Source organism: Heteronotia binoei, chromosome 10 (assembly GCF_032191835.1).
Source record: "Heteronotia binoei isolate CCM8104 ecotype False Entrance Well chromosome 10, APGP_CSIRO_Hbin_v1, whole genome shotgun sequence".
NCBI lineage: Eukaryota > Metazoa > Chordata > Lepidosauria > Squamata > Gekkonidae > Heteronotia > Heteronotia binoei.
This window is the reverse complement of record NC_083232.1, coordinates 29,169,250-29,184,046: the sequence shown is the minus strand read 5'-3', so window position 1 is coordinate 29,184,046 and position 14,797 is coordinate 29,169,250. Positions and strand designations below refer to the sequence as shown.

The 14,797-nt window shown below is 40.5% G+C and overlaps 1 long non-coding RNA gene across 1 annotated transcript; it reads right to left on the bottom strand.

Moving 5' to 3' along the window:
* Window positions 1-10,735: 10,735 nt before the first annotated feature.
* Window positions 10,736-11,871, bottom strand: LOC132578252 (uncharacterized). The gene is made up of 2 exons (XR_009555877.1): window positions 11,367-11,871; window positions 10,736-11,139 (listed from the first exon to the last, which is right to left on the bottom strand). It is a non-coding gene; the product is annotated as an uncharacterized LOC132578252 (long non-coding RNA).
* Between the last annotated feature and the right edge of the window lie 2,926 nt (window positions 11,872-14,797).

The window sequence follows — 14,797 nt, the reverse complement described above, 5'->3', positions numbered from 1 at the left end:
CCAGACTCTTTAGTCTTTTCTTATAGAAAAGGTGTTCCAAGTTCCAACCCATTAATGCAGTGGTACTCTAGCTTGCTGAGAGCCACATCTGCAAATACTATCAACCAAAAGAGCCAAACAATCATATGCCCTCTGCACGTCTCCAAACAAACACACACACACACATTAATATAACACTCTATATGTAACTATAACCTTTAAATTACCAGAGTATGTCTATGCATGTATGGTTATCTTTCCCCATCATGGTTGAACATTAGCACCTTCCCATGCTCTCCTTTCCATGAGGCAAATCAGTCCAGACAAGAAAGCGAGACTGGCAAGGTGCCTGGAGAGAAGCAAGCTGATTGGAGAAAGGGGAGTAAAACTACCATCTCACTATGGCTAGCTTGCGGTTTTCGTGGGTGTCTGGGGTGGTAGTATAGGCAGGCTGCTCCCCTCTTAGTAGCCTCCTGGGTACTGGGATGAGAGTGCAAAGGCTGTAGAGAAGGACTGGAACTTTACTGCCATTTCTAGCATGATGCCCATACCTCAGGGAGCCTCACAGTTTACCTGTCCTCCAGTGATAGCTATTTTAAAGTAAATCGCCTGCCAGCTACCAGCCCTACCAGGCAATGGCCTTGCCTACATTCCTGGAACATGGAGTGTGTGCCAAATCAGCAGAAGAGCCACAGGTAGCACATCAAAGAGCCAGATTGGTCTCCTAATTGCAGTGAGTGAGTATCACTGCCTTAATCATTTTGGTTGCCCTCTTCTGTATTTTTCTCAGCTCTGCAATATCCTCTTTGAGATCCTGACCAGAAGAACAAATTGAATTAGATCATGCAAGCAAATACACTGGCTGGTCAACTTGTAGGCATTATCTCCAATCTACAAACTTGTTTTAAAAAATATAAGGTCAGTTTTTCAGTTGCACAGAAAAATTCAGAATGCAGTAACTTAACAATTTTCCAACTGCAGATCAGACACTATATTGACAAAGGGACACAGATGCATCTAGTCCAATCATAGTTTGTAAATAAAACCATGAAATTCAGAGTAGAGGAATTCCACTGATCAAACTACAGGTAGGAAGTAACTAGAAGGAACAGGGTTTTAAAAAAAGGGGGGGGGGGGAGGGAAGGAAATGAGCTCAGAATGTTAAAAAGTTAAAATCAACAGAAACAGGTCAAATGGGTGGTAGAGTATGAAATGTGGTCAGCTGACTGCATAAGGGCCAAATTTATAATGTCATTTGTAGGATTTTTTTTCTGATTCATTGGATAAACCCTATAATTACTGGAATGGTGCAGCTCTTGGAAGAAAAGGTTTAACAATGATAACATATTCCATGCCATATAATAAACTACATGTGCATGGGGAGTATTATTACCATTTATTAAATTTATAGCCCGCTCTCCCTAAAGACCAGGCTCAGAGTGGGTAACATCATTTGTAAAACATTTAGTTGATAAAACTAATACATAATCATAATAAATACCATAAAATACATAATAAATAGTTACATCCCTCTATACAGCTAAAAGATGGCATAAAATCTCAGCGATGAGAAGGAAAGGAGAGGGGAAAAGGGAGGAGGCCAATCCAAGATGGAAACTGTCAAGATAGACCCTGTTGGTGCCCTTAACAATACACCTGGTGGAACAACTCTGTTTTGCAGGCCCTGTGGAACTATAATAAATCCCGCAGGGGCTGGATCTCTCCTGGAAGAGAGTTCCATCAGGTTGGAGCCAGGGCTGAAAAGGCTCTGGCCCTAGTTGAGGACAGCTGGATGCTATTTGAGCCAGGGATCACCAGCAGATTTTGATCACTAGAGCATAATGCTCTTAGCAGATATACCAGGAAAGGCAGTCCCGAAGATATCTGGTCCCAGACCATTTAGGTTCTACAGGTCAACACCAAAACCTGGAACATGACCTGGTTTTCAATTTGGAGCCAGTGCAACTGGTAGAGCATTGGTTGGACATGTGCTTTGAAAGATGTTTCAATCAGAACTCATGCAGCTGCATTCTCGACCAGTTGCAATTTCCAGGTAATTCTCAAGGGAAGCCCCACATAGAGCAAGTTACTCTCAGGAGTCCAACTTGGAGTTGACCATTGCATGGATCACTGTGGATAAATCAGAGGGAGACAGGAAGGGGACCAACTGTTTAGCCTGGCAGAGGTGGTAAAACGCCAATTTAATTTCATTTGTGACCTGAAGCTCCATTGAGAGGGAGGCATCAAGGATCACCCCCAACCTCCTGATGGACAATGCAGGTGTTAATGGTGCATCATCTAGAGCCAGGAGTTGGCATCCCAACCCCACATCCCCCCAGCCCAGCCACAACTGCCATCTTTGATGGTTACGGTTTACATTAACACTGCCAAATCATCAAATTATATTTGCTATGAGATAAGGTATTGGAAACTGAATATTTTGTTTTAATGATCAGACAGCAGTCAGGAAGGTTATGATTATCAATGTGCATGAGCAATAACAGCAAAATTGAATCCCTCTGTTCAAAGATGGTATACCTGATTATCAGATTCTGATAATCCCAACAAGGGATTGGTATTACCTACATGCCCAGAAAAAAAACAGCAGGAACTCATTTGCATATTAGGCCACACACCCTGATGCCAAGCCAGAACTGTGTTCCTGCTCAAAAAAAGCCCTGCCTATCTTTAAATGGTAAAAGACATTTTCCTGGATCCAGTTGATAATATGCTAGATTAGGCAGACCCTAATCCAAATCATATTTTTTGAACATTGGCTAAATTAATTGTCTATGATAAAGCAAGATTAACAATAGACTGGAGCAAATAAAGGTTTTCTGTTGTGTTTACAATATAGGAAACAATAAAAATACAAAGTTAAGAAACTTAATTAAAAGGGAACAAAGATCCATTCATTTTTTATTTCCATTTAGAAATCAGTAGTTGCTAGCAGGGGTGAAATTCTAGCAGGAGCTCCTTTGCATATCAAACCACACACCCCTAATGTTGCCAATCCTCCAAGAGCTTACAAGACTCTTTTTTTGTAGGCACTTGGAGGATTGGCTACATCAGGGTGTGTGTGGCCTAGTATGCAAAGGAGCTCCTGCTAGAATTCCACCATTGGTTGCTAGTATATTGTTTTTTAATTACTATTGTGCAAGTCTTAATTAGATGGGGATATCGTTATGATCATTATCAAGTAATGCAAAAGATTAAGGACTTTCTCCTGTCATTTTTTAAAATACTTCACATAAGAAGAACCCTGCTGGATCAGACAAGTGGTCCATCTAGTCCAGGATCCTGTCTCACACAATGAATTCCTCTGGAGGTCCAATGACAGAGCAAAGAGGCCAAGGCTTTCCCCTGATGCTGGCACTGGTAGTTGGAAGTTTACTACCTCTGAATGTGGATATTCCCTTGTTCCCTTTAATCACCATGCCTAATAACCATGGATAGACCTATTGTCCATTAATCCATTTGATCCCCATTTAAGGCTTTCTGTGCTGCTTTTGCCCAGATGTGTTTTGAGTATCGCTTTGTTCTCAGGCTAATATAATTTCTTTAGAATTTGAATTTCTAATGGCAAGGAATAGTATGGTGACCAACTGGAGTCACAAAGACAAGGGTAGTAAGCATATACAGGTGGGGAACCAAATTGTAAGTAAGGATAATAGTAAGAAGATCAAATCAGTCAGTCCTAAGGGAAATCAACCCTGACTGTTCCCTGGAAGGTCAGATGCTGAAGCTGAAGCTCAAATACTTTAGCCACCAAATGAGAAGGGAGCACTCATTGGAGAAGATCCTGATGCTGGGAAAGACAAAAGGCAAAAGAAGGGGTCGGCAAAAGATGAGATGGCTGGACAGCATTACTGATGTAACTAACACAAATTTGAGCAGACTTTGGAGGATTGTGGAAGACAGGAGGGCCTGGCGTGACTTTGTCCATGGGGTCGCAAAGAGTCCGAATTGACTGTGCGACTGAACAACAACAAGGTACAAGACACAAAAAAGTCAACGTTTTGGCAGATCCTGGCTGCTTTCTGTTGGTGGAAGGCTCTTCCCAAAGCAGTGGGACTATCACTGAAAGCAGCCTGAGTTCAAAGTGAAACCAGCCAATATAAAGGCAGGTTAGCATGATTCAGCACATACTTGGGTTCAGGGCTTTTTTTGTAGCAGGCCAGGAACTCCTTGGCATATTGGTCACACACGTCTAATAAAGTCAGTCCTCCAACAGTTTACAGTAAGCCCTGTAAGAAGAGCCCTGTAAGCTCTTGGAGGATTGGCTACATTAGGGGGGTGTAGCCTAATATGCAAAGGAGTTTCTGCTACAAAAAAAGTGCTGCTTGAGTTTTCACATAGCAACTCAGTCCCTTGGAACGGACTACTTAGAAGAGAGCAGGAAATGAAACCCCTGGTGATCTTCAGGCTGAATGATTTAAATTGCCCTTGAAAATAGCCTGTGGGAGGAGGGAGGTTAGAAAGTTCATGTCCAGAACAACATGCTAATCAGGGAGCCAATCATTGTTTTTCTAGAATATTTCTCCAAGGATCATTTTTTTTAACTAGTTGGAATTTTGGGAACTCTGCAGTGTACAAGTTACCATTTGTGCTCAAAAGTCTATGCTTGTGGAACAAGGGGTTTTGAGGTGAAAAACAGCCCAACTACTGTCCTTTATGTAAAGTCTGGTTATTTACAATTAAAATACCAGAGCATCTCACAGTCTTTCATTGCAACTTTTCTTAAAGCAAAAAAACCTGATGCTCTTTAAATGTGAACAGATGGGATACTTCCCTTCTACACTTGGAGCCATCTTGAACACAATACAAAATTATTCAAGGTAGTTAAACAGAAGCAGACTATAAAGAGATATAGAATGTGCTCACATAACTAAATGCTTAGGGAATAAAACAACATATGTCATTCAATGTTGATAGGTGCAAAGTAAAATCCATTGGGAAAAAGAATCCATGTTATTTAGGAACACAGTACACATGATTCTCTGCTATACAATGGGACCCCCCTTGAGATCATTAGATCTTTTCCTCCACCCTTATAAGCACATAAACATGGGTTCATACACAATCAGCATATCAAGGCAGAATGAATTGGAATCTTGCTTTCTCACACGGCGATAAGGGAAGCAAGCATACATTTCCTATTCTCAGTCTGTCCTGATGCACTGCTTCCACATTCACACACCTGCAGACACTGATATGGGGTGGGCAGGAAGAAATAGGATTCTATTGAGCTATTCAATGATGGACAACAGAAAATTTTCCAAAACTGCAAATGTTCTGAAATATTTGCTGATGCTATTCTTTCTCATGGAAAAATGTCTGCCACATATATAGTTTGTTTCTCTATACTTCTCAGGGCTAAATATTGGATATTAAACTCAGATAAACCCCAGTGCTTTACATGGCCCAGGCTTGTACATGGTGTAGTCGCTTTCTTTCATGGCCTGGTACGTATTTTTCTTTTTAAAATAAGTGTTGTTTTCTTTACATTGTAAGCCACCTTGAGTTCCATGGAGTAGAAAAGCAGTTAATAAATGTTTTAAGTGTATCATATATAAATAAATGTGGCTAGCATTATTTAAATATATACATTATTTTAATGTGAACATTTTCCAACACAAATTTTACCAGAAAATCCACATTACTGGGGCTATATGAGGATTGTTCTACGCAGCGTTGTGCGCTTGTGTAGGGAAAGATGGTATCTATTGTTAAGGTTACCTGCTACAATGTAAATAAACCATTAAGGAAGGAAGCCCAGAAAAGGTATGTCATTACATAAAAGTGACTGTGTCACACACACTAAATTCTGTATATCACTTTTACTGCTTTGTCTTAAAATTGATATACTTATGCAGGCAATGGAAGCAAGTGTATATACAGCTTCCAGGCACAAAATGTGAAGATTTTCAGTTCAAAAAAAGATACTCATGTAAAGGAGACACACAGATAGGATGAAGGTGAATAGAGAATTGAAGTTTCCTTTTTTCTTATGACTTCACTAAAAGCATCCCAATTAAATTACCTGGCATCATTGGTCAAAATTACCCAAGGATGCAAACCAATGCCAAGGGTGACACTTAAATCTTGTTGCTGCTAAATGCTGGGACAGACCATGAAAGGATAGATCTCTTTATAATTAGCCATTTCTGTTTTGTCTTTACTTTTCTCTGATGTATCTGGGGTTGGGCTCTTTCAAACACAGGACTGTAGGACCTGTGATACTGCACTGTAAATCTGTTGAGGACTATGCTGTTAGTTTTTTGCCAGTATGGAAAATCTTACACTGCAGCTTCATCTAGGCTTTTCACCAGTATGAAGAGCATTCACTGAACTTAAGGTTGTTTGCATTCATGCCATGAGCACCCTTATCAAAATCTAGTACATATGAATCTGCCTTATACTGAACCATATCCTTGGTCCATCAAAGCCAGTATTGTCTACTCAGATTGGCAGCAGCTCTCCAGAGTTTCAGGCAGAGGTCTTCTACAACACCTACTGCCTGGGCCTTTTAATTAGAGATGCCAGGGACTGAAACGGGTACCTTCTGCATGCTAAGCAGATGCTCTGCCATTGAGCCACAGCCCCTCCCAGTAGCATTCATCTTTGGAAATTAGCAAGCTTATTCTAAATACCAGCAAGAAGATTTGTGGGAAACACACTCCATTTTCTATGTGTATGTGCATTTTTAGATGAACTCAAATGCATCATGTCCTTTAGATTACATATATGACCCTTATCCATTCCACTCCCATGATATTCTTGGAGGTCCACTCCACTCCCAAGAGCTGCAGGGGCACAAAATATTCAGGTGAAGCAGTGCAGCTCTGCTCTTGTTTTCTAGCAGATGGCTTACTTAGGAGTGGCTCAAAGCAGCTCTGTATCACAATCACAAGCCTTGCTGCATAATTAAAGATGGGTGCTGTCTGTCTGAAGGCCAAACCATGCCACTGAAAACATACTCTGGGATTATTTTAACTCCCCAACGCAAGTTAAGCACAGCCCTGGCTACTAACCTAGATTGTTCTAATTTCCCTGTCTTTGTCTTTTCTTCTCCAGTATATCCACATGATTAATGAAACTCATCTTTCTTTTCCATAACTACAAAGTCACAAAAGAGAACCTTACCTTAGCATGCTTTTCACCAACCATACGCTTCTAGTTCTCTGACAACTCACTACACCTCCAATAGTAGTCAGTCCTTTCCATCACAACCCCATGCTTCTGTTCTGCATAAATTCATCAACCCCGAGGCATCTTCTGTGTCTTAACTTTGCCATCACAATGCCTTCTGTCATATGTTCCCCATGCTTAGAAAACATCCTCCTCTACATCTCTTCTGGAAGCTGTTTTCCACTTGAATCACTTTCCTGAAGGACCCTACCCTTATTTTACAAGTGCCTGTCCATACTCATTACTCTAAACTCATTATACTATCTAAACACCCCCTTAATTGGTGGTTTATATTAGTGAAAACAACAATATGGCTATCAGGGCAAGAGACCATGTCAATTATATTTTGCAGGGCATCTGGTCAGCAGCAATAGTTTTTAGATGGTTTGTCTGCAGCAACAAGTAAGAATCACCTCCAGAAACTCTTATTGCTTGTGTTCTTATTGTGTAAGCAATAAGAATTGGGCTCCTCCCCTCGAGGAATTGCTACACTCCTAGATCATCTTTACACCACAAACACATATATCTATTCATATGCCATATTTCTTCTCCAAAGTTTAGAGCATCATTTTAATCTCACAAAACACCTCTGAGAAAATCTAGAGAGTGACTGTTCCAAGGTGTCCCCCCTCCCCCCGAGTGGAGCTGAACTGAATTTTCCCATGTGCCAACCAATGTTCCCTCTAAGCTGCAGAGTCTTGTGAACAAAAATTCTACTTTGAGCTACTAGTATTAAAGTTGTGAACTACTGACATTAAAGTTGTGAGCTACTGCATAAATTATTGTGCTCTGGGGCGATTTTTCCTGACCTAGGACACAAATGGGTGAGCTGGAGGCTGAAAATCTTTGAGCTAGCTCATGCTAACTCATCTTAGAGGGAACACTGGTGCCAACTCAACACTCTAGCCACTACACTATAGGGCTAGTGACTGGGAAGGCTAGAGTTATATCAAGTATAGATATAACTCTATAGAATTATATCAAGTATATTTTAAAGTTGCACACTTGTGTAAATTGTATAAGTAGCATTTTTTTCTTTGCACAGTTAAAGGGATTTGATAATACAGTCTGTACCACTTGGCTCCTGACAGCAGAAATTCGATTCAGAAGGATGCAAATGGAAGTTTGGTGGTGTCCGGTTCAGTTCCACTTTGAAAATACAGGGTCCTGGTTAATGCAACCCAGTACTGTTCAAGATCTTCACTTCTAAATATTACACTGTACCTGAGCTAGAGTTGCCAGCCTGCAGGTGGGACCTGGAGATCAGCTGGCAGAGATCAGCTCCCCCAGAGAAAATGGCTGCTTTGAAGGGTAGACTCTATGGCATTGTACCCTGCTGAGACCTCTCCCTTCCCCAAACCCCACCCTTTCCTGGATCCACCCCCAAAGTCTCCAGGCATTTTCCAACACAGACCTGGCAACCCTAGACCTGATACCTGGAGACTTTAACTAGACACAGCAAGAATCGAACCTGAGACCAAACCTCATGGCAAAGCACATGCACTACCACTAAAGTAAAGAGAGCCAGTGTGGTGTAGTGGATGGAGTGCTGGAACAGGATCTGGAAAACCCAGGTTCAAATCCCACTCTTCTATGGAAGCTTACTGGGTGACCTTGGGCCAGTCACACACTCTTCACCTAACCTGCCTCACAGAATTGCCAAGAGGACAAAATGGAGAAGAGAATAACAATGTATGCTGCTCTGGGTCCCTTCTGGAAAGAAAAGTGGGATATAACTGATATAACTAAATAAATAAAATACAGGCCCTCCCCATGCCTTACTGTAGAAAAGGTGTAACAAATAAACAGAAATGCTACCTCTGCTACTGTGAGCAAATAGGTATGGATTGTTCCCGTAAGAGAACACAAAGGGGAGTTCTAGACTGAGAGTGAGCAGTTGTCTATTCATATCTCTTTTTCTTCATGGTGGCTGTGTGTACAGGGCGCCCATGTATCAAGGTGCTTGTAACACTGTGTGGTGCAATCATGTGCTGCACTGCCACATTTTATTGAGATGGAGGCTGCATGAGTTGCATTCCCAGAACTGCAAGAGAACATCCATGGCTGGCCTTTTCAACCAATCATTGTTATTGCATGGTGGGGTCCATAACTAGATAAAGCATTTTCTGCTTATGAGCTGCCTTCAGGTTCAAGTAAGGTATTGTTATTTAGGGAGCGCCCCCCCCCCAAAAAATAATATTTTAATACAGTCAAATCACCTTGATCTTTTAAGATGTGACCTCCTCTAAAGCAAATTTACTTTGAAATCTCAGATACATATTGCAGCAGCAAACTCCTTGTAAGAGATTCTCCTTCCAAAGCAAAAACAGATCAATGCTCTTAAGATATATCTTTAAAATAATTCTGGTTAAAATAATGAGTGATGATCTTTGTAGTTATACCACCTTAATGCGTGTGCCATGAGAATGATATAAATAAATCGTTAATACAAAGGAGATGTTGTACTGGGCTCAGGAATTCCTAAAAAACAGCAAAATAGGGCATTCCTTTACAATACTTTAATAGATTCCTTAACCTGTTGCTTTTCGTAAGACATTTTGATCATTTAAAGAGCATGCATTTATAAGACAATGCCTTTTATTTCATTATTTTAGCATGTGTACAGCTGAAACTTGACTACATCTTCCCAGCCATCTTTACATTACATTAATCACTTTTTGTTTATATCTGCACAATGAAAATGTTTTCAGGGAACACTATAATTTGTATATTTGAGCATATATACATCAAGCATGTTATGATAGCTGGAGAGCTATTTTGTAATTTATAATGTGCCTTATATAATATTTGTCTTGTCAGGCTGATTTTCCTTGTTTGATACCAAACAAATCTGAATTAAAACACAACAAAACTACCAAAATATCCATTGAATAATGCACTGTGTTTAACAGAAAAAGCCCTATCCTAAATTATTATATATTTACAAGTGTTTTGTAGTTCTTTAGGCAAGGGAGGGATATGATTCAATGCTTTTAAATACTTCTTATCTAATAATGAATTTATAGTACAGTAAAATTATTTAGGACTTGCATAGAGCCTATGGAATAATTTGTAGCCACTACAAAATATATTGGGGAGAAGGGGTTAAGACAGTACTTAAGAACAGCTCAGTTCTTCACATACCTTAGGGTTTGTTTTTTTTAAAGCAAGAAAAAAATTCCAACCCCTGCCTCTTGTCTCAGAACAACAAAGGACTGACGACATATCTGTTATAGGGAATACTGAGTTCTCATAAGAATACATTATACATATTTTTGAAAAAAAATTATATAATAACATTGTAACTTGCACTTCGCTAGGAGAAAAGAGGAAATGATACAATAGATCAAATCTTGCCCCACCTTTCTCCCCCCCCCCTTTTCTTGGTGAAACGGACATAAATTGTTTAGAAGCACCACAGCGCCACCAACACAGATCAATACAAAACAAAAAAGATTTCCCACCGTGTGCAAAAAAAAAAAAAAAGCCTAGAAAAATGCCAAAAATTACAAAATGTCTCCCAATTGCACCTCCTCAAGAAAAGAACACGACACCTTAGGCGAGGTATGCTCATTAGGATCCTTTATATAAAGAATGCTTTAAGATGAGTGACCAAAAGACAGCTGATTGGCGAATACAAAGGCCAATGTTTAGTAACAGACATAACTTAATATAAACCCTGTCAATCCCCTCCTTCATTACATGAAGGGCAGTTTCTCGTGTACTTTACACCAAGCCAATTCATCCAGCCCCCAAATAATTGCAACCACAAACATCCTTTTTTAAAAAAGTATTCCTGGTACCCTCAAACAATGCATTGGGGGGGGGGGGGTTAAGAAAAAAAATTTTTTTTTGTTTTGCTCTGGTCATATTTCTTATCGTTTTTAGAGGCTCCACCTTGAAAACATTCGAGTTCTTCGTCGGTTCATAAAAGATCCAAGTACAACGTATGGTTCTAACAGATTCACCCTTCCGGAGAGAAAGAAAATTGTTTTCAAATATAATGCTCAGATATATACATATATATTTATATACACGTAACAGCCGACGCTAGCTTCAATTAATTAGAAGAGCTCACACCTAAGAGGAAAACACAAGCCTATGTCTTGTTTCCTAAAAATAAGAAATATATCTGAGGCTAGCGGATTACAACACACACACACACACACACAAATTAAAAGGATTAGAAAACTTACCTCGAAAAGAAGCAGACAGCTGCCTCTTCACAACGACTGTAACAAAATAGGCTGTGTATAGTTTCTCGCTTGCAAATAGCCACCTCCACGCAGCCAAAGAATCCCCAAACATCTTTAAAAATCTTTGCAAATGCAAACCGAAAGTCTCTCCCACGATCAATGGTCAGTTCCGAAGGTTACCCCCACGACACACACACACACACCTCAGGATCTGCGAGGGCGTTTGAGTAAACCAGAGAAATATCCAAAGAAGATTAAAAGCAGAGGCAGCAGGAGCCAGAAGACTCTGGGGTTAACAACTTTGTAATGGCAAACAGGCGTGTTCTGATTGGTTAGGAGGGCAGTGTCCCTACACAGTCTGCACTATCCCCCGCTCTCCCCCCTTCTGCAGCCTGGAAAAAATGCAGAAATGCAGTGTGCCATTTTATACAGGCTTCTTAAACACACCCCACAACCCAGCCACCAAAAAGGCTCGGCTTCATCTTTGTGACACTGCAAAACAAGAGCTCCCTCAAAGCTTTTCGACGTCCCTTTCGGTACATAAACCTGTCCTTGGGGGAACGGAAAGAGAAGGAGGGGGTGTTAAGGGACACGCATACAAATATAATTCACTCGTTTCCAGACCGGCAGGAGCTTTGGCAATTTCCCCTCCCACCCTTGAATATTTCTTTAAAAGATCTTGTCCACACGTTTATTAGTCCACCCCACCCCCCAACCTTCGGTCAAGGCACCTAGCGCGATTTTAAAGTGAATATAGCAAAATTAGTTGAGTTGAATGATACCACAATACCTAACAAGCCAGTCACGCCTGGAACAAAAATCCATGACTCCTTGATAATAAAAGGAATAGCGGGAAAGGGAAGATTTCTCTCCTCCCTCCTCCTCAAATCTACACACCTACCGCCATAAACAGAACTAAGAATATTAATTTCAATAGACACAACCATTGTGGTAGGCATAGTTATCCCACAAATACTGTTTAAAAACCCCTCCTTATACTGACTGACAGAATTCTACCATGCTGCCCACAAACAAAATGGCTGTGGCACTGAGTTTTTTTGGATCCTCCCACCGTGGAGCTCCCCCGCGGCCTTCGGGAAGTGATATAAATCCGAAATAAATCACTACCCAAAGTACAATGCACCGTCCAAAGTCTGCATGACATCCGGAAGGCGAGAGACGGTGACAAAATGCTGCTCTAGCTGAAGGGATCTTTTAAAATCATTATTGTTTAAATAATGTGCATCAATCACTGGGAATTTACATGGCTGTGTAATTTGAACTTCCTGCTTTACATATGTATAAGGGCTTTCACCTATCTTGGCAGGCTTTCAAATTAAGTGGGCTGGGAAATTTGATACTGCGTGTCTTCCTTGAGAGCTGACTGAGGTACTCAGTTGCTATAACTATGCGGGTAAAATGCAGGCGAAATCCCTGGCCTAACAAAGAAAAACAAAAATAATAAGATCTGGTAAAAACCGGTCCTCCATTTTCCCATTTACTCTGTTGGACAAAACATGAATTGCACAGGCAAACTATGAGAAGTTTGACCCTGAAGAGAAACCAAGTTTAATTGCAGCGTGCACATCTTTTGTAGTATTCCATGTTTTGTACATTTGTAGCTTAAAATAATAGTTTACAAAATGTTAGAAACGCTAGTACTAACTTAACAACTTTCATTTCATTACACTTAGGGGAACTATATCACTCCAAATTAAATTTACTCACAAGTTATTTGAAGTTATTTCACCTCTTACTGCCTGTGTGGTAGAGTATCTATAATGCTCCTAATGGAGTAACTCAAGGATATCTTTCATTTTATTTCAGTGAAAGCTGTTTTATTACCAAGGCTCAAACTGTTTATAGAACCATCCTCACTTAAACGGTTCCTGATTTTTATGATTTTAGTATTGCAGTGCATGTCATAAACTTGCTTAAACTGGCATGTTTGCCCTTCTGCTAGCTAACCTACTGTGTAAACTATGAATTTCTACTCAGAAGTCAGTCCCACTGTATTCAGTGACACTGTGCATAATTTAACTGTGCATACAATTTAAGCCTTAACTCCTATTGATGGCAATAGCAAACTTCAACAGGAGTATACATTTCTATACTTCTAGGCAAATATTTCTTAATATTCCATTTTAACAGCATGAGTTCAAGGGGCTGTATTAGCTGAAATCTACTACCCTTTTTTCTGCTAAGTAATAACCATTTGGTAAATAGCCATTTTCCTGCTCTGCCCACCTGACATTACAATATATAGAATGCTCTCAGTGCTGCTTTCATGTGCAGAAGGATATCACCACTGGGGAGACAGACAGGGAACTTTTGGATCCCATGGAATGGGATACGTGTACACGCACCTCCAAAAGCCTTCATCAGTTCTGTGATTATCTGTTTTTTCACCTTCATGTCGCCAAATCCCATGAGGTACTGCTTCAGTGTATCACCACCTAAGATTAGGCAATATATTTCCAAAAAAAGGAGTTTGAATGTCTATGTGTGGATTTCTCATTGAAAATAAATTATAGAGCAGGAGTTCCCAACATGATGGCTGAGGATCCCAAAGTGCCTCTCAACACCTTTCCCAGTGTCCAACAAGTGTTTTTTAGACAGAGGACTGGGGGGGGGAGGGGATTTCTGCCTAGCAAGGCAGATCTGATTAGTTCTGCAGAGTTTTTAAAAAAGGCTTCAGCAACAGCTGCCACCACAGCACTGTGTTACTCTATGGGCGTTTTCGCACTGATCTTACTCGGGAGCGACGTCCCTCTTCACTGCGCAGCGTCTGCGCGGATTTCGCACTAATTGCTCCGCAGAACCCGGAAGAGACGCAAAAGCCGCGGGACTTTGCGGCTCTTCTGGGTTCTGCGGAGCAATTAGTGTGAAATCCACGCAGACACTGCATGGTGAAGAGGGACGTCGCTCCCGAGTAAGGTCAGTGTGAAAACGCTCTATGTGTGTGTGTGCATACAAGGAAATATTTTTAAAATATATTAATTTTAAAAGGCATCCTGTTAAAGAGAGGTTCTGCCTGAAATGTTGAAGAGTTACTATTACAGTTACGCATAACTTCCCTCCCTGACAATTACAGTTATGTATAACTTCCCTCCCTGACATTTTGGAGCTGCACTCACCACCCTTTGTCAGAATGACAATGGTGCTCACAGGTTTGAAAGGGCTGAGGACGCCTGCTGTAGGAATGATCAGTTGACACATGTATCTTGAGGAAGCAGAGAGGTCTGACTTTTCAGCCAACCCTTATTTTATTTATACATGCTGTCTTGAAGCTAAATTTACCCTAGTACATAGTGCTTAAACAAATAACAGGAAACATCTGTTCAATGGAAGCAGACCATATCTATACCATTTACAGGATTCAATACAGTCATCAATTTGTCAATACTGCATGGATCAGCATAAGGAAGTGA